This window comes from Macaca thibetana, chromosome 2 (assembly GCF_024542745.1).
Source record: "Macaca thibetana thibetana isolate TM-01 chromosome 2, ASM2454274v1, whole genome shotgun sequence".
Taxonomy (NCBI): Eukaryota; Metazoa; Chordata; class Mammalia; order Primates; family Cercopithecidae; genus Macaca; species Macaca thibetana.
The window spans coordinates 162,661,064-162,682,100 of record NC_065579.1 but is presented as its reverse complement, the minus strand read 5'-3'; the positions used below and the strand labels follow the sequence as shown (position 1 = coordinate 162,682,100).

The 21,037-nt window shown below is 39.6% G+C and overlaps 1 protein-coding gene across 3 annotated transcripts in view; it reads left to right on the top strand.

Moving 5' to 3' along the window:
- Positions 1-1,023: 1,023 nt before the first annotated feature.
- Positions 1,024-21,037, top strand: part of PHLDB2 (pleckstrin homology like domain family B member 2) — a 235,163-nt gene continuing 215,149 nt past the window's right edge. Inside the window, exon 1 of one of the 3 annotated variants that reach the window (XM_050778855.1) lies at positions 1,024-1,078. The gene's annotated coding sequence lies outside the window, so the exon portion shown is untranslated. The remainder of the gene's footprint in view (positions 1,079-21,037) is intronic. The other 2 variants (XM_050778858.1, XM_050778857.1) reach the window with 2 other exon arrangements.

Genomic DNA, 21,037 nt, shown 5'->3' with positions numbered 1-21,037 from the left:
CCTCCCAAAGTGCTGGGATTACAGGCCATCACATCTCTTTGTCTTATTCTGACCTTTCATAAAGACCCCTGTGATTACACTGGGCCCACCTGGATAAGCCAGGATAATCTCCCATCTGAAGATCCTTAACTTGACCACGTCTGCGAAGTCCCCTTTACCATGTAAGATAACATACTCGTAGATTCTGAAGATTAGGATGTGGACATTTTTGGGGGGCTATAACTCAACCTACCACAGAATGTATGGAAAGGTTTACTGATGCTGGTGCAGGTCTTAGAGCAGATCTGGATTCAGTTCTTGGCTTCAGCACCTACTAGTTGCAGGACCATTACCCCTTTGAGCCTTTGTTCCCTCATGCATAAAAAAGAAATAAAATCTCAACATTACCATGAGGATTTGTGGTAATATTCATGAAATGCATAACACATAACATTCTCTCAGTGAATGGTAGCCATATTTATTTGAAAAACTGCCAGATGCTTCTCACCATACAAGAATTTAATAGAAGAAACTCCATTATTACATGGGACATTTGATAAAGTGACCTGCAGATCTCCCTCTGAGATGGCTAAAATCTAAAGGAATAAAAATTTCGTTTCCTCTATAAACTATTCTCAGGGCCTCTTGTCCACTTCCCAGATGCAGTTACAAGGGAATCACTTTTCTGGATAGCCAATGGCTATCAGACTGTGCTTTCTGCCCCCTACAGTCCTGCCATCTGATTTTGCTGTGCAGCTCTGGTTGAATTTAAACAGGATTAGGAGTCTGTCCTGGTGTGTAATGATTGGCTAGACCAGGTGGCTGAGGCCAGGGCAGACTCCCTCCTTCACATCTGTCAACATACCTGGCTGCAAGCAAGTTGCTGCCTGTGACCACTGTCTGCAGAGGCCAGAGAGAGCAGGAAAGGAAGTGGAAAGGAACACCTCACCTTCATGCTTGGGGAAAAGGAGAAACCTGTGTTAATGTGTCTTCCCAATGTTCCACTCTCTTCAGCAATGGTTGGAAGAGCCGTGGGTCATCTCTGCTGAGTCAGGAAAGAAGCTGAGGGAAGAGTCAGGATTGAAAAGCAGCAGACAAGGTAGGTGATCTCTTGGGTCATTGGCCCTTCTCTCATGATCACAAAATGAGCACCGTACACAGCCTTGTCACCATAGTGTCTCTGAGGACGGTCTGCTGAAGGAGATATGGTAGACCTGGGTATGTGTCTGAATTCAGTCATTTTTCCATCAGCCTATTCTGGAAAGCAGGCTGTATTTTCCTTCTGTCTTCTATCTCTTCTGAAAATTGTTGTTGCCCCTGTACGTATTTCAGAAACTTGGAAGGTTTTAAAAAAAAATTTTCATTATAACAAATTATATGTGTGATTTGTTAAAATGATTTCATTGGTGGTAGCTCCACAAGCATGGTTTTGTTCCAGAATTTTCCTTGCATAATTTTTTTTCCATTTTCAAGACATACCAGAGAGGACAGTGTAAGTATATTGTAGTACATGGTATAGAATAATATATTCTGAGAAATATACGGTCCACTCACAGGGCTGTCAATCTCATATGACAGACTCTTTCAGGAAGTCATGTGTATTTTTCTGCTTTGGAACCTAGAGAGTTAAAAGTTCTGAAATTACTGGAGCAGAATCAAGCCTATTTACCTAAGCTTATCACATCGGCAGCCAGGTCAATCATTTACTGGGACTAGGCTGCTTCTTACCCTGAGTGGAGGACCACCAAAGCCTTTGCTGGCCTGAGTCCCTCTGTAGAAAAGACATGGGAAACATAGAAGAAATGCTTCTCTGAAGCTATAGTCCAGATTCTCTTCTCACCAGAAGTAAGTTTTTCTCCTTCCTAGAATAGTAAATATCCCAAGGCCTTCCCTCCCCAGCTCAATGATAAACAAGCATGAGCAAAACTAATACGCAAACCTGATACCAATGCCACTTTAGGTACAGAGCTTGTGGCTGTGGAGGGAGCTTCCCTCATCACTGGAGGTCTATGGGGAAGAAGGAGATGATAACTATGAAACAAGTTATTGAGTGATTCTTGAGGAAGAATAAAGTTATAAAGTAATCACCAAAGAAAACATAGAAATTTTCCCCTTCAAGTCTATACATTCTAGAAATATGTTATTTTTATCAAGTATGATTCACTCTTCCTTAAGTCTGAATATAACTCCTCTAATTGCAGAAATGTTGTTATATTGTCACCACATACAACTTTCAGGCCTGTGCAGTGGTTCCTGGCTCCTATAGTCATTAGTTAGAAGCCTGGTAATGCTGAGGCCCTATTTTTCTGAACTCCCTTTAGGGAAGCAGTTGGGTCACCTAGGACAAGGTAATGTTTGACATTATTTTTGTCAATCAGTTGTGGAACCGAAGTGACTCACCTCAGGTAAGGTTTGTGGCTGAATATTTAGTGTCTGAGGCAGTTAACTAGATGCAAGAGTGGAGGCCATTGTAGACACAAACCCATGTGTGATTTTGGGTAAGTCTGTGCTACCTCCCAAGAATGTTGTGGAGAATTATGGAAAACTGATACATTTCTGTGAAGATATTAAGCACTGCAAAATGTTAAGTGTGAATCTGGCTGGCATCCAGAGGATGTTTATAGATAATACAAGTGATGGAGGTGGTTTTGATGAGGGAAAAGGATCTTGGGGTGATCAAATGATTGGCTAGGTTGGGCATGGTGACCCATGCCTGTAATCCCAGCACTTTGGAAGGTGAGGCAGAGGATTGCTTGAAGCCAGGAGTTCAAGATCAGCCTGAGCAATAAAGTGAGACTCTGTCTCTACAAAAAAAAAAAATTTTTTTTAAATTATGCATTGGCCATATTTCCCCACATTACCGAAGGCTGCCTTAGGGACAGACACACAGGTCTGATCTGTCCTTTTTTTGTAGCTTCTGCCTCAGGGCCTAAAACACACTGGAAGCCCCTAAGGGTATATCCAGCTTTTTCTTTCCATTTCCTGAATATTGGATAGTAAGTAGAGGAAGACTACTCTTCAGATTAACTAGATTAGGATAGGCATTGTCATTGTTTTTAAATGTTAGGTAGTTAGAATATGGAAGTTAATTAATTTGTCCAAAATCATGCAATTAGTCTGAGCCTGGATTCTACTCAGTTCTACCTTGTTCCCAACCCAGTGCTTTTCCCATAAGGTCATGGAGATGACCATATGGATAAGCGTAAATTGAAGGGTCACTGAGGTAAGCAAGGCTGACCAATACAGTCAGAAGTTCTCCACTGGCTCTTGGATGTGCCATGCCTGAGCCACTGTAACCGAAAGGCCAGTACTGGACTTCCGAAAAGGATAGAACAGGCAAGAGCAAAAGGAAGTGTTTTTAGTTGTGGCAGTCACTGGAGTCTTCTCTGTTCTGTATATTTTCTAAATAACCCAGCTAATCCTCAGGCTAGGTCTTTGCCCCTTTTTATACTGTAGACTCAAATCCATGAGCCCCAACTAAAGTACAACATCTGAACTATTTCCAGAGAAGAAATGACCCTATCTCAGTCTTTCTCAAGGAACTCAAGAATTTACTTACTATCTCATCTCAGCAAATATCCACTCATCTAAATCTAAGAGACTTGGGCACAAAGAGGCTTAAAGCCAGAGAAACAATCAATAGTCCCTCCTATCAAGGCTCTCACCATCTGCAATCCAAAGATACCCATGTCGGCTTGGAGTCTAAATGGCTTGTTGGTGTCATTTGAGCAGTGAATGAGTAATGTACAGTAGAAGCCTTAATCCACCCCCCACCCCTATTTTCACTTTTGTTCAGATATGTCCTAAAGATTCCATTGGCTGTCTGTCATAAATTCCAAAGCAGCCACAATTCCTGAGCATTTACAAGATCAAGATAAAGAAATGCCATCATGAAATGAGGTCGACTAAATGTCTTTGAACAAAGGGTTTCTAATGACTTGCCTCACACGTATCTCAAGTGTGTGATAGCAAAGGCATTACAAATAGGGATTGCATCACCATGTCTACTAGTACCCTTTACTAATCAACTGACCTCGCATGAACTGTATTTACATGCCATCATTTTCATTAACTAAAACACTAGAAGAAAGAAAGTTGAAGCTAAAACACAAAGACTCATCACAACATTTCACCTGTATCAAGTACTTACTATGAACTGCTGCCTTCTTATCTACACTTTTTTTCATTTAATTTTCATAACAAACCTATGCAACTTGCCCAAGTCACAGAGCTAGTAAGATGAGGTAAAATTTGAGTTGAGGTCTGACTCCAAATCCCATGTTCTTCAGCATTCTGTTCTGGGAAACATACTCACCCAACAGTGTCTACACTGTTCACGTTCTACATGTAAAAGAGTAAAAAAAGTTCTTTTTAAATTATTTGATCGGATCCTTAGAGTACATATTTATTCCCCCTTTCCACCCACACCAGATGTTCTTGATGTACTTGAGTATAAGCATAAAACTCAATATGACAGTGGTTTTCCTTTCTCTAGAAAAGGAACCACAAAACACACATGCACATATACACACACACAACAGCAATTGCCCAAGAGTCAGTGCTTTGATTCCTTTCTGAAGCTGAGAGAGAAAATTGTTCTTATCTCCTAGTTTATAAACATTGTTTTGTTTGTTTGATTGATTGACTTTAATGCAATGTACAAGACAAATTTGTCATTTATTATACCCAACTTTTTAAAAATTTTATTTCTGCAGTGAAATTTCAGTCTTTGAAATCAGCTACATTTTTCAAAACTGTCCAGTATGTCAATAGTTGTATTTAATCTTCACCTCAGCCCTGTAAGATGAGTACTGTTTTCAGATGATATCCTTTCAGATAAGGAACCTGAGACTTATACAGGTGAATGCCCTTCTCAGTCTCACTCAGCTAAGTCCCTTAGGTCTTGGGACTCCAAATTTTTTTTTCTTTTTTAAATTAAATATTCATGCAGTTCCCTGGATTCCTAAGTCCTACAAATGGTAGGAATGGGGCCTACAAGCTTTTTATTTAAATTTTCAGAAATTAAAAATGCCAAGTGAATACACAGCCTATTCTCAGGCAGAGACCATTCAAATATTGATTGCTTTGCTTTGGGCTAGAATTCTAACAGGTGAGTGTGGTAATGCTGTTATTCTAATTAGATTTTCATAGAGTAATGAAAATAAAGACAATAATTGTTACTTAATAAAATCCGCCTTAAAGTCAAAAAATCTTTCAAGCCCATGTGCCCATGAGTAAAATAAGGTATCAAAGGGGTTCTTGCTAGAAGGATAAGCCACCGCTGTCTTCTAATTAGTTGTGTGCCTAGAGAACAGTATACATGAGTAGGGGCTAGAGACCGCATGGTGTCTTGAGATGCATAAGCCCTCTCTAACCCTGTAGTTAGATGGTTGTCTCATGAGTCAAACCGTTGCCAAGTGGTATGGAACCTAAGGAAGTGCTTCTACAAATTGAGAATCCATTATTGTAGTTTCAACCCTACAGAAACCGGCTAGAGTTACAGGAGGAAACCTCATGCCCTAGGAATTCCATTTCAGTCCTAAGATGTTCTGAAGGGTCAGGGAGCCCTGCATCAGTTATGCATCTGGAGATCAAGTGTTTTCTTATCCCTAATGCTTCACTGGGAATTGCCCCTGGCTGGCTGCCTGAGTCTCCATCCCATGCAACAGTTGTGTTGTCCACATCCTTGCTTTGGTGTTAACGTGCATCCTCATCATACTTTTTGGTACCCATTTCTGTGACCTCTGAGGTTCTAAGGATCTTGGTGCAGGAGAACCCATAGTTTTGGGCAATGATCAAGCAGAGTGAATGAAACTTCTGCCCCTGACCCACCCAAAACTTGTTTCCCTCCTCTCTAAGTTCCAAGGTCAAGTCTCCCATGAGAGCAGTAAAGGAACTGAAGGTCACAAAATGCTGGCAATTCACCATGCCTTGGAGGGTTTCCCAGAAAGTAAAATGAAAATGAGATTGTTTTCACATAAGACCTCTGTATTTGGAGGACAGGATTCAAACAGTTTGAATTTGTGATTTCACTGTGCACTGAGGTATCCCCCACAGTCTTTTTTTTTTTTCAAAAGCCAAAATAATATTAAAAACACTTCCTGCAGAGAACCCTAACTAGGCAGAATTCTTTTTTGTCATCACTGGGCTGATGTTTTCAAGGATTCATTTCTCAAGATAAGCCTTATATAGTGCATTTGGCTGGAGCTCATGTGTACTTCTGTGGAATGATGGCTTTCGTCCATGGGGCCTACTTTGTGGTGATCTCATTAGGTTTCACAAGGTAAACAGCTGAAGACTTGTGGTTAGTACGTGAGCAGGCTTCAAGAGAAGAGAAAACCCAGGAGAGGTCGGCCAGAAGATGTTGCAGTAAATTGGCAGGTGGCAGGCTTCTCTCTATGACCCGAGGAAAGCCAATACCCCTACAAATTCCAAGGAGATGTACTTTCCATTTCAAATACATGTATCCCACAAAATTTAGCTCTGCTTCCTAGAAAGGAATACTGATCATAGGAAGAGCTAATGCCTAGACTTCCCAGAATGTGACTGTTCTCTACTCAAATTCATCTCATTTTGCTTTTCTTTGCAAAATGAAAATTCTCCATTTTCCATAAGAATGGTATTGTTATAGAATATAGTTGTGTTGATAAATTATAGTCCAACAAATTAAACTAAAATAGTCCAACAGAGGCATCCTAGGCCTTACAGCACTGTTATCTTTCTCTGTGGCTTTATGCCAATTTTTAGACATCTTGATGGTGGCTCAGTTTCACATCTTTACTCATCTGCATTCTAATTATGGATAACCACAAACATTTATTGATGGGTTATCTACTTAGTTCAGCAACAATCATCTACTGTTTCCCAGAAGTGTGTTAGACACTGTCTTTGACATAGGATTAAATAATCTTGCCACTTATCGGCGATGAGAAGGTTTTAAATTTATCCAGTAGACCAACCACAGCTTCTTTAGAGTCCTCTATATTTGTGTGTATGTGAGTGTGCATGTATGTGTGTGTCTGCCTGTGTGTGTATATCTGTATGTGTATGTGTACTTTTAATCATTATACAGTACCAAGAAGATAATGGGTTCTCAGTAAATATTTGTTGGTGATACTAAATTAGTAATAAACTAGGAATTTAATCAAGAAATTGATTTATCAAAAGAAAACTGGAATTGCTAGGGGAGACTGAAGAAAAGAATCGGAAGTGTTAACCATTGGTGTAGAGGGAATAGGGCATCGGGGGTCTACTTTCTCTTCTGCCAACCCCCAACTCAATGGTACAGCACATAGGCAGACCTCAGTTCTGTTTGATTCTGCTACTACACACACCAACAGGGCAACTCTGGGCAAGTCACTTCAGCTCTCTTGGCCTCAATTTTCTCATTTTCAAAATGGAGGCAGGGGATTGAGAGTATAACATCTCTAATGTCTTCTCTAGTTTTGATATTCTGTGTTCTGTGCAAAACTAGAAAAGTTTACTTCAGAAAGTTCTTTAAGGAAAATACAGAAATAATTTTAATTTCTCTAGGGAGATCATTCCTATCTCTTGGGTAAATAAGGGGAATGAAAAAACTGCTCAAGAGATCCCAGCTATGCCACCTTGAAGATGTTATAAATTGGTGAGGCTGGGCATTGATCTTTACTAGAGAAGAAACCCATTTGGCTGGAAGAGTGCAAGAACCACATCTGAGTTCTCATGTCCAGCATTCAGCTTTGCCATGCCTGTGTGTCACTTATGCAAGCTCTGGCAAGCAGGCAGTCATGACTATCATTCTCTCTTTATAAATAAACGGAAGCCCTTAAAGGTGACGTGACTTGCCCAAGGTTACAGAAACATGGCAGTGAGTCAGATGGAACTGTGTGTGTTTGGAGGAGGAGGAGAAGATGACATTATAAACAAAAGGCAGAGAGTGAGGGACAGATCCACACCTCTTCTGAAGTTATAAAAAAAAGAAAAAAACCACAATGGTCACAGGATGCAGAAAAGCTTTTGAGTCTGCTCCGGATCCTGAGATCACCCCTGTCTGCCTACCTCTCCCGGAGCCACCCCAGGTGCCCTGCCCAGGGTTACTCTCCCAGGTTGTTGCTAACTGGGTGCCTGTGCTCGTGTCCCTTCTTGTAAGCTTCATGAAAGGCTATTTGTAATGAAAAGAGGTCATATCAAAGAAGGGAGACTGCATCCTCCAGGCCCTGAACCAAAAAGGCAGGTTTTTTCCTATTAAAATCTGCAGAAATGAATGGTCCTCAAGATGACTAGCAGAATTATGACATTCTATTTCAAGCATTAAAAAAAAATTTTTTTTTACCTGAGGTAATTTTACTTCTTTTTGCTCTCCTTCTCCACGTGAAAAGGAAAGAATAACGCTTGCTCACTATGATACTGTATGAGAGAAAGCAGCCCAGGCAGTACAACTCAAAGGAACCTACTAATTGCACCAAACAGCAAGGCATAGCTAGACATTTCAGTAAATAAAGTGTGATATCATCATGGCCCACACTGGTTTATCTTATCACCCAGACCCATGCCTAGGGAGTGCTAAGACCCTGAAGAACCACAGTCACAAGTGATGGCAAAGAACCTCTGGTCCAAGAAGAAAAATGCTGAAAGAAATTGGGCATCAATGGTCTTATGTCTCAGCAGCATTTAGAGGCTGCATCACTTTGCTGCCTGTTATTGTCCTTGCTAAATATGAGAGAGAGAGAGAGAGAGAGAGAGAGAGAACTAATTATCATCACCAGGGAATATCTGGTAATTTTCAAGGTACATGAAGGGGGCAGATGATGCCATAAATTCAGTAAGAACCCACTGATTTCTTGGCAGACTCTTCAAGTGACTTTCTGTTATACTCAACAAAAATCTTACTGAACATACCCACTTCTCTGTTTCTACTCTATTCCTAATATCTAACTAACTTCTTCTTAGGTAGTGTCTTGGGAATAGGGATAGATAACACGTAACAAAATATATAATGCTTAGTTGACTGTCACAGCTGTATTAACTACACTCACTCTTTAGAAGCCACAAAACTAACGATCACCAAAAGTCACCCTTGGCTTGCCCCCCACCCCATATACATTCACTTAAGGTAGGATAGGAAGAGGACAGGCTTATGATTCAACCATATAACATTTCTTAACGAAGTCAGAGAATCGGAACAGCCCATGATTCCAACAACCATTGTCAATGTCCAACTTAACTCAGATACAGACCTCAATGCCTCAATTCATGCCCATCAAGGTGAAAAAAAAAAAAAAAAAAAAAAAAACCAGTGGGGAGAGGAGAGTGGGAAAAAAGCTAAAAGCAAAGAAATATCAACAACAATGATGAAAAAAAAAAGAATCAGACAAGGTGCTGAAACATGGAGACAATCTCACAAAGTCCTAATGCTAACGACCAAGTACCAGCTGGCACCTTTACAAGTTGTTCTCCAGTCAGTGAGCACCATTGCTTCTTGAATTGAACTGAATTAGGAATTATTGGACTGGATTCTCTAGTCCTGCCAGCTTTCTCACAGGAGAAAAAGAGTTTCAGAGCATGACGTAAAATAGAACTCTTTTCTCCTACTTTCAAAAACTAATCTCATACACCTACCCAAAGCCCTCACTCATTGATAGTCAAGAGTCCATGGGTCTCCCATCTGTGCCCGAGCACCTGCCTCCCAGTGAAAAAGGGAAGAGGGGGCTTATCCAGTAGAGGAAGATGCAGAACTGTCTCTGATAGTCCCACGCTTCACTGACCAGTAGGCCAAAAGGGAGGGAGGCAGCATTTTTAACAGAGGAGACTTTCATGCCATAAATCTTCAGGCATTTGTGGGCACCAAGTGTCTTTCTGTGACTGAGATGGAACTAAAATAATTTACAAGTTTGTGTGTGTGTGTGTGTGTGTGCATGTCTGTGTGTATGTGTGTTACATGGAAAGAACTTTAATATGAGAAGGGCATTAAATCAATTTTGCAACAAGAAAAATCCTTTGTCTGGACTATTTCTGGGTGTTGGTTACACAAAACCTAAATAGTTTTTTAATTTTTGGAAGTAATTAGCAGAAGCAAATATCTGTTCAAAACACTAGTCTAAAGACTTCTATTGATAGCATACTCTTTTCTCTAAAATTTCTACAACACATTTTTATCATTTTTAGAAAAGACACACTACAAGATCCTTTAACATGTAAAAAATTCTTTTGTGATGTCTAAACGAGTCTCAGGGCTGGTTAATTATACTGAACTTCAAATGTCTTCAAGTAACTCTTGGCATGCTGAATTTTGTATCCCATTACCAATACATCTTATTTTAGATGGTGTTATGAGTAAGATTAACCAATAAAATTCAGGTAAACTCGTCACTGGATACAGTAGCCTGCACATCACTTGGTTAGACTGTGGGCTGAGCCTACTCGCCAAACGTATTTATTCTCCTATTCTGCAGACACATACTCTATACATGTCTGGTTTGGCTTAATATTTGGCTGTTCTCCTAAAGGGATTGGTTGAGGGTCACCATGTTTCGTCTTTTTACCAGTATCTGATAAAACTCTAACCTGGGATACTACTATTCTTCACATACATTTATATCAAAAGCTATTTACTCCCACTTCCCCCAGGCCAAAGTCATAATGGCATGTTAGAATCAAATATTTTCCATTGTTCTAACATATATCCAATAAGAAGACATTTACAGAGTGCCTAATGTGTCTGATACCTTGCTAAGGGATATAGATTCAGAGATGAGTAGTTGACAGTTCTGCCCAAAGAAAGACCAACATCTTTTTTTTTTTTTTTTTTTTTTTTTGAGATGGAGTCTTGCTCTGTCGCCCAGGCTGGAGTGCAGTGGCTGGATCTCGGCTCACTGCAAGCTCCGCCTCCCGGGTTCATGCCATTCTTCTGCCTCAGCCTCCCGAGTAGCTGGGGCTACAGGCGCCCGCCACCTCGCCCGGCTAGTTTTTTTGTACTTTTTAGTAGAGACGGGGTTCCACCGTGCTAGCCAGGATGGTCTCGATCTCCTGACCTCGTGATCCGCCCGTCTTGGCCTCCCAAAATGCTGGGATTACAGGCTTGAGCCACCGTGCCCGGCAAAGACCAACATCTTATAGAGAAAATGAATCAATAAAGGAGCCAACACAGTATCATATGTGGTAATAACTGAACACAAAGCAGAAAAGTTTCAGATGGGTGCTCCCCAACTGCCAAAGGAGTTGAGGTCCAAGTGGTATTTTAAAGAAAAGAAAATTTGGATCCACATTCTTCCTTTCTAAAAATCCAGGCTATGAAGAAAAAGCTACTTCCTTTTAGGAATTTGTCTGAATATCCTAAGGAGGTGAAATTACAAGAGTAGAGACAGTTGTGGTAGCCATGGCTAAAAACGTTTCGATCCCTGGAGAAAGAGGGTAAGAGGAGAGTCTGGAGAGATCTTTCTAACTAAAAGGTAGGAAAAAGAAGAATTCGAACTTTGCCCTGAATCACAGTCTCTGCCTAATTCACATCCTTTGGACTGGAGACTTAATTTAGAAACATTCTGTGCAGTCCAGGGCTCACATGCTCTCCCATACCCTAGGGACTTCTGCCTGGTGGACAAGCTTGTTATAAATCTGATTTCTACTCAGTTATGAATTAAACTTCATTTTTCCTGGGAGCAACTTTAAACAGGAATAGTGAACAAAGTAAAAATCTAGAGAAGTAGCAGTGAGGTCTTCTAATGTCAGCAGCTGGCACCAGGTAGGAAGCTCAAGGTTAAAGAATAAACATAGCCAACCCAGTCCCCATCCCAATAGCCTACATTAGCACCAAATCCAACTCTCCAGTACTACACATTGTAAGCAAAATATAAGTCAGAAGGGTAAGCTTAGTAGCTCTCAACCTAGCCTGGCTGGAAGTCCTTCTTAAGTTGACTTAGGTAAGCATTTAGCATATAAGTGAAAACTTGCATCATCTTAAACAATTTGCCTGTTTCCTGAAGTAGAGCTAACAAGATTGTTGAATTTTCTGATTCTTTTAGAAACTCAGGTCATAAATCACACTCTTAAGGAACCAGTTTTCATATTGGTTTCATTTTATCATCCATTGAAAGAAAGAATATCTATCAAAGTTAATTAGGATAGATTTGGCTACTTAAATGTTTAAAACTTATTTTTACAAATGCTTAAACAAAGGTAAAAATAGAAATAATGAACGGAGAAAGTACATTTGCAACATAAAAAAAACAGACAAAAGGTCACTGGTCCTAAAGAGTACTTATAAATCCTTACCAGCTACAGGGAATAGCCCAGTAAAAAGTGGGGCAGAAAATGAACTGACAACTCACACAAGAAGAAAGGTTCATTATCTATAATGACATGAAGAGAGGTTCAGCCATGGTAACAATAAATTAAAGGCAAACTGAAACGGTAAGGCAGCATTTCATTGTCATGAGATTGGCAATAACTGAGTAACATTAGATGTTAATGAGCATGTGGGGAGCAGACCCTTCCACACATTGCTGTTGGTGGAAGTGTCAATCACTACAACCTCTTTTTTAAGGACAGTTTGTCAAAACATATTTTAAAATGTTTTAACAAAGATAACTCTGGATTTCTCAAATTCACTTCCAGGACTTATTTTTAGAAAATAATAATAGTGCAGTGCATAAAAAGTTTCACACAGTACTTAAATATTTATGTAAGTTTTATAACAGCAAATTTTGAAAACATCTTAAGTGTTCATCAGAGAGGGCTTAGATATAAACACAAACATACAGGATACTGTGCAGCCATTTAAAATGATGAGATCCATGTTGCAGTAGTAGCTCAGAGCTACTAGTGGTAGTTGAGTGGCCAATAGATCTGTGTTTAAATTTTAGCTCTGTTCATTACTAGCTGTGTGAACTTGGGCAAGTCATTTGACCTCTGTAAACCTCATTAATCTCATCTTAAAGAAATGAAGATAACACACCTTCCTATATCTTAACATCAAAGTGAATTAGATGAGAGGATGAATGGAAAGCCCTTAGTATACTACCTGACACACAGTAAGGGCAGAATAATTGTGAACTGTTGTTAGTGACAGCCTGTGGATTCAATCCTGCTAAGTGAGGAAAATTAAGATGAAAATAGCACTGTCAGTTTCTGTGCAAGATGGCAAACTAGCCCCATGGCTTTTGATCCTCCCAAGACCTTATTAAAACAAATTTAAAACCAAAAGAATAAGCTCATAACAGAGAAGAAAGAGGGGGCTATCAATAAATTGCTAGAAGACAGAAAACAAATGGGGCAGAGGAACAAAACACAGAGCCAAAATAATTGCATCTGTAAAGCAATGAAGATACGATTTAAAAATCTAAATAAGAAAGTTCTTTTAGTGATAACAATTATTAGTCATAAAAAATTAATAGACTGGAAAATTATGTTGAAGCTTTTTGAAATGCAGAGCAAAATGACATAGGTGGAAATGTTGAAAAACAGATATTAAATAATAACAGTTAAAATTAAGATCACCAACATATACCAAAAGCACTAGAATATTTGCCAGGCACTGATTTACATTCATGGCCTGTGTTATCTCAGTCAGTCTTACAGCAATCTTATGGGGTAGCTAATGATATTATTCTCTCCTAATAGTTGGAGAGGTTGAAGCATTAAGAAATTAAAAAGGCTAGGTGTTGTGGCTTACACCTGTAATCCCAGCACTTTGGGAGGCCAAGGTGGGAGGATTACTTGAGGCCAGAAGTTTGAGACCAGCCTGGGAAAACTGGCAAGATACCATCTCTACAAAATTTTTTTTTAAAAAATTAGCTGGGCATGGTGACACACACCAGTAGTCCCAGCTACTCAGGAGGCTGAGGCAGGAGAATTACTTGAGCCCAGGAGTTTGAAGCTGCAGTGAGCTATGTTGACACTGCCCTCCGGCCTGGGCAACAGAGCAAGACCTTGAAAACAAAAACAAAAACAGAAACAAGAAGAGAAAAGAAAGGGAAAGAAAAGAAAAGAAATTTGCCCCAGGCCACATGGCTAGTACTTGGGGTATGCACACAGCTGGTGTAGCTCTGTGCTGAATTGTCTCTGTCACCCGGGCACCTCCAAACCTCTGCTAAGAGCATGAAGAAGCAGGAACAACATTTTTCAGAGTGCTTGCCCCTCGTGGTTTCAGATTACAGCCTGAAGCCAGTATCAGTGACTGGAAAGGTATTAAATAGAAAAGACAAGACTATTATTCTCTAAAGGCAGTTGCAGACAGATATATGGGTAAAAGTTGGATGTGAAGTTTGAAGCAGCTTAACATTTGAGCATCTAGAATCAAGCACTTGGGGGTTGTGGACTGAGCGAGTCAGTGACAATTCAAGAAACTTTCACTCTTCCAGCCCTTCCAATACTTATTCCTTGTGTTAAGATGCTTCCTACTGAGAAAACACAGAAAGTCTTTTATTTCCCTGACCAACTCATGTAGGTTCCAAATGCTGAGACCTAATCCTGGAAGTCCAATATCTAACTGAAAGATGTTTCCGAAATAGCACAGAAAACTGAAGGGAAGAAATTATCAAAAAGTAGAATCTTAGTGCTCAAAAGATACAAATCTTATATGAATAGGGTTCATGTCCAGCACAATGAATTAAAAAGTGAAATAGGCCAGCTTGTTACACACCTGTAATCCCAATACTTTGAGAGGCCAAGTCCAGAGGATCGCTTGAGGCCAAGGGTTTAAGACCAACCTGGGCAACATAGCAAGACCCTCCCCTACAAAAAAATTTTAAAAATTAGCTGGGTGTGGTGGCACAAATATGTAGTCCTAACTACTTGGGAGGCTGAGGAGGGAAGACAACTTGAGTTCTTCCAGGAGTTCAAGGTTACAGTGAACTATGATCTTGCTACTGCACTCCAGCCTGGGTGACAGAGTGAGATCCTGTCTCTAAAAAGTTTCTTTTTAATTTTAAAAAGGAAAAACAAATACATAGGCAACTTTTGGTATTTTAGAATTTTAAAGACTAAAAGGACAAATATTTCAGAGAGGAGAAAAAAGTAACCTACAAGAAATGCAAATTAACTGGTTCTCACTTCTCATCACCACCATATGATGCTAGAAGATACTGGGGAAATGCCTTCAAAGTTAGGGAACATTTCCACCTAGAATTCTATACCCAGCCAAACTATAAATCAAGACTTAAAGCAGAATATAGACCTTTTCTGGTAGTAAAGACCAAAATTTTAACTTCTGTGCAAAATATTTTAAACAAGGATGAAATTCTACTTCACTTGATAAAACTTTCAGCAGAATGCAAGATGATATATAATCATTTTAATGCTATGGATTTATTCTTATGAGTATTAAAAATGTGTAGCATAGCAAGCTTCCATAGCTATGTATAGTATTTAGAAGAAAAGTATTACATGTAGTAGGTATTCAAATTACATAATAGAATAGGGAGTAGGTAACTATGGCAAAATTGTGAAGATAGCACAAGAATGACTGAAATTTGGGAAACACCTTGCTAAAGTAAATGCCTTAAGGTATTATTTCTTCCAAATGTATCTACATTTGTAAATATATTTATAAATATATTCACAAAAATATTTGTAAAAGAAGCGACTTTCATGTAAAAAAAGGGACTTAAAGGACACTACAGAGCCAAAAGCAGAAACTCATCGACTGCAGCAATACCAGGACAGAGGAGCCCAGAGACTGTGATTTGTTGGCTCAGCCATGAAGTTGGCCCAGCTTCCTTGACTCATATTCACTGTTCTTCTCACCCCCAATCCCCAGTAGCTCTGACTATGTTTCCCAGGAAGCCTCTCCCGCAGGGAAGGGAACATGAGGATACACTGAGCTGTGTGTTTGTCTACAAGTTCCACTTCTCATTATAAAGCAGTGTTTAACAATCTGACTCATGCCTCAATACCTTTATTTTTACTTCCTCCCATTTTCTCTCTAATTCTTTTATCCTGTTGGGTTATGTCTTTTTGTATAAGTAATCTCAAATCTTATTTGGAGTGAGAAAGAGTTTAAACAAATATCACTAATGACCCTAACTTTACTTTCTTGTGAGGTGTGGCAGTCCCTGGAGCCTGATTCCCTGTGGGCAACTGGTACACTGGGGCTTCTGGTCCTACAGAGCTGGGATCAACCCAGCTCTTTTGATATGGTGCTCAGGGTTCTTGGTTCCACAATCAGACTAACTCAGGCTGTAAGCAGAAAACAAATTTATTGAAGGAGGTCAAATAGTTTACAAGAGAGCTAAGAACACTGGTGAATGAGGCCTGGTGTATGGGAAGAAAGCACAGGAAGCAAAATAGAGCCAAGATGGTATGTGAAGTCAGTTTAAGAGGCTGCCATTGGCATTATCACCACGAACACTAGCTATGATTTCACCAGCCACATCTGACTCTACCCTCCATCAGAGGCACCAACCTTCATCTCTAAAGGTTCACTGGAAATTTGCATTGCTCAGTGAAGACTCAAATCCTAGACAGATGCACCTAGTGGCCTGAGCTTCCAGGGAAGGAAACATCTAACCCTTTGGGCTTGGGCTTTCTTTATTTGTATTTCCTGAAATAGGAGGGCAGGTCAGGCAAAATTGTCAAAAGTCCACCTCACTTGTGACCCTGTGAGACTCTACCAGAGCAGCCAACTCATGTCCCTCTTTATTGTCACCTCTTTTTTTATTTTTCTTTTTTTTCTTGAGACACTTGTTGCCCAGACTGGAGTGCAGTGGCAAGATCTCGGCTCACTGCAACCTCCATCTCCCGGGTTCAAGCGATTCTCTTGCCTCAGCCTCCCAAATAGCTGGGATTACAGGCACACACCACCACACCTGGTTAATTTTTGTATTTTTAGTAGAGACGGGGTTTCACCATGTTGGTCAGGCGGCTCGCGAACTCCTGACCTCAGGTGATCTACCCACCTTGGCCTCCCAAAGTGCTGGGATTACAGGTGTGAGTCACTGGGCCCAGCCGTCACCTCTTTTTTTTTTTCTTGTCAAATTCAGGAGTTTGCAAGTCAGGATACTTATGCTACATTACTTATATTTGTATAATATACATTTTTTACTTATTTTCAAGTCGTACTCTAAACATGAGTTTCTCATTTACATTTTTAGGGTCTTTTTATGTGTACTTCTGAATACACATACATGAGGCTGAGAAGTCTTTCCTGTTCAATTCTACTGGGACATAAGTTTCACATTACCTATGAGCCTTTTTCATTGAAAAACAAAAATCCTTCCAGAACAAGAGAAGGCTAAAAAAAAAATAAGAATAAAAATAAAAAATAAAAACCCATTTTGAGGATAAGTTCAAAGAGACTGAATGTTCCAATGTAATTAACCACCAACAATGTAAGATGCTTATTTCATGAATTCTTGAAAGAGATCTTAAACTATGATAGCACAGAAATCACTGAATTGCTTAACTCAAAAGTTAAATAGATGTCTCTGGTAAACTGGTACCAAAAAAAAATCTGTGAGGAAACAAAGACATCCATTTTAGTGGCATAGGAAAGATGATGTAAGTATAAATAAAGAAATATCAGCCGTTGGTTGATACTCTTTGCACTAAATTATATTCGTAAGCAAGATTTTTATGTTTTGTTGGATCTGACTTTTCATTACCCTGTTACAATAATATTTCTCATGTTTGTTTTAGTCTCCTTTACATTTACGGTGTCCTAGAGGCTGGTGGTGTTAAATTTAATTTGTCAATCTACGTTTAATTTTACAAGAATCCAGATCAAACTGCTATATAAACAAGAATGGCCTTGCAGGAACTTCTTAGTGATTAGGCTGGAGAAGTCACAGCTGAACTAAAAAATATGCTGCCAGCAGTCCTTTTTCATTTTCCCCCTTATAATTTTAATGGCTGAAATGAAAGAGCCTTTTTTCTTTAACAATAGTATCCTTGTTAAAAATCCTTTAAAGAACTGTTCTATGACACTGAAAACGGTCTAATTAAATCATTAATATAACAATGATGCCAAGAGTTGCTAGATTCAAACAACGCACTTCCATCTTATGGTAGATATTGAAGGTGATTTTTTTCTGGCATATAGCATGAGTCCCAGTTTGGGAACTCCTGTCCTTCCTTGCAGAGAAATATCATTAATCTGTGATACTTACTACAATAGCGCATTATTTTCCTCAACAGAGGTAGTCATTGAAACTGCATATTATCAAGGCAGCTGTCCCATTAAGTTTTTACAAAGGATTAAGGGGTTATATGAGTACCCAACAGCTGCACCAGCTAGGATAAAACAAGGGTTCCCAAATCTTATGCCTATTAGTATATGGAATGAAATGATACATTCTTTATCCATGCAGTAGGATATTCATATTTGAAAAGAAAATTGTATTAGAAATAAAACCTCATTCATGCAAATGCAAAGCATTGTGTGAACACAAATGAAGAAATGTAGAAAGAAATATAAAACATTTCCCCTTCTCTTGAGAAGTCTACCAGAGTCTCAGTAGGCATGTTTTAAAAGTGCAAAACATTAAATAAAATTAAAGATTTAAATAAAAGCCTGAGTCATCAAAGAAATTCTGCAAGTTAGTTCATGAATAACTGCTGAACAATACACATGGCTGCAATGGAAGTTTCGGAAGTGAGAACATCTCAGGGCCAGAGGTTAAAGGAGAAAGTTGATGTAATTTCTCAATCAAGACCTTAAAGATTGGTCTGAAGTGTGTGTATGAAAGTTGGAAGTAATCTGAGAGATCATCTTCTACTCCAGTGTTTCCTAAACTTACCTGTTGAAAAGACTCACATATGAGAAATCTAAAAATAAAATGCCCCAGGGGCCGGGTGTGATGACTCACGCCTGTAATCCCAGCCCTTTGAGAGGCCAAGGCGGGCAGATCTCTTGAGGCCAGAAGTTCAAGATCAACCTGGGCAACATGGTGGAACCCCATCTCTACTAAAAATACAAAAATTATCCAGGCATGGTTGTGCACGCATGTAATCCCAGCTACTCAGGAGGCTGAGGCATGAGAATCACTAGAACCTATGAGGTATAGGTTGCAGTGAGCCAAGATTGCACCATTGCACTCCAGCCTGAGCGACAGAGTGTGAGATTCTGTCTCAAAAAAAAAAAAAAAAAAAAAAAAAAATTCCCCAGTTCTTTTCTCTGCCCTATTGAACCATATATGCCAGAGAAAGAGCCCCCAAACTGTGTTTTTTAAATGCTGCAGGTAATCATTTTCATCTGGAAGTTTCAGGAAAATTGTTCTAAGCCAACCTGTGATCTCAGCAAATAAAACACTGAACAAATACCAAATGTAAAAAAGAAAAAAGAAAAAAGCAGATAGGAGACAATGGTGTGTGTGTGTGTGTGTGTGTGTGTGTGTGTGTGTGTGTAGACAGATAGTAACCACCAGGGAGTCCAACAGGGAGGAAGATTTGCGCAGGAGCCAGAGCCAAAGAGCTATGGCCCAATGCCTTTCACACAATGAACACTCAAGAAATATCTTGCACTGACTCCATTAAAAATGAAGCAAAGAACAAAACGAGCTGTAACTTTCAAGCATTTGATTACCTATTTATTACTTATTACCACCTATGTTCTACTCATTTTATAAAACCTCTACTTGGAGACACAGCCCATGAATCTTAAAGTCAATTGTGGATTGTGTAGCAAGACAGAGTCAAATCCCTCAGTGCCCAGGAAAAATTTAAATGCCAAAGGGGTAAAGAGATTTTGCTGCAATGAGCTAGAAAGTTGAAATTCAAGAAAAGAAGACTCTGAGCTGCGTCTCAGAGAACCTATTCAGATGCTTATTAGATTGTGGTCGATTTTGCTAAGGCATGTGATGGAATGAATAGTTCGCAAAATAATTTTAAACTGGCTTAGAACACCCTGAAGAAAATTGCTCCAAACTAACTCAAGCCTTGAGCAAACCACAGAAACATAAACTACCATATGGGGGATAATCTCACTGGCAGGGTGGAGCAAATGACTTCATGCATTTTTTCACCATCCCCCACCATCAGAGCTCTGGTTCTTTATTTATTTATTTTTTTTTTTTTTTGAGACGGAGTCTCGCTCTGTCGCCCAGGCTGGAGTGCAGTGGCCGGATCTCGGCTCACTGCAAGCTCCGCCTCCCGGGTTCACGCCATTCTCCTGCCTCAGCCTCCCGAGTAGCTGGGACTACAGGCGCCCGCCACCTCGCCCGGCTAGTTTTTTGTATTTTTTAGTAGAGACGGGGTTTCACCCAGGATGGTCTCGATCTCCTGACCTCGTGATCCGCCCGTCTCGGCCTCCCAAAGTGCTGGGATTACAGGCTTGAGCCACCGCGCCCGGCCAGAGCTCTGGTTCTTAATGCTTCTCTCTGCATTTCTCTAGTCAGTGGGAGTTTCTAAGTGTGTGTGTGTGTGTGTGTGCGCGCGCATTTTAAGACAGAAATGCCTGTACTGATATCCCACTAAATTCTAAAATTCTATCATTTGCTTTTCTCATAGGCTCTCTACTTTTTTAATGGAATTTGTGAAGCACCTTAATAACAAGTTGATTTATAAAGCTTAAATAGAATTAATGTTTTGACATTAATATTTTATTACTTGACATTTCAGTACATGTAGTTTAAATGTCAGAATCAGAGTTTACTAGAAACATCAAGTTTTCATTTGCTTACTTTCTAACAAAAATATTTCAAATGCATCTATTTTGCTGTTAGTACATAAATGTCAGAATCAGAGTTTACTAGAAACATCAAGTTTTCATTCGATTATTTTCTAACAAAAGTATTTCAAGTTCATCTATATTGCTGTTGGTATAGCTTGAAGAACCCATGGCTTGACATGTTTCATAGGATTGCAGCCATGGGAGGGGTGAGTCAACAACCACGATAAACCCATGAAGATGGTTTTATTATCTACTAGATGCTACACAGACGGAGGCAACAAGCTATCTACACAGACGGAGGCAACAAGCTATATTTTGCAAATGCGTCCTGTCAGTGTGGGGCCCAGGCCATCTTTAGCCTATAAGCATCATCCTGGAAACTAGGAGTCAGTCAGTAGCGTTTACTGTGACATTTTAAGGAAGAAAGGAGAAAAATGACTGCTCTTCAGAGCTGATTAGAGTAAAAATGTAATTATATAT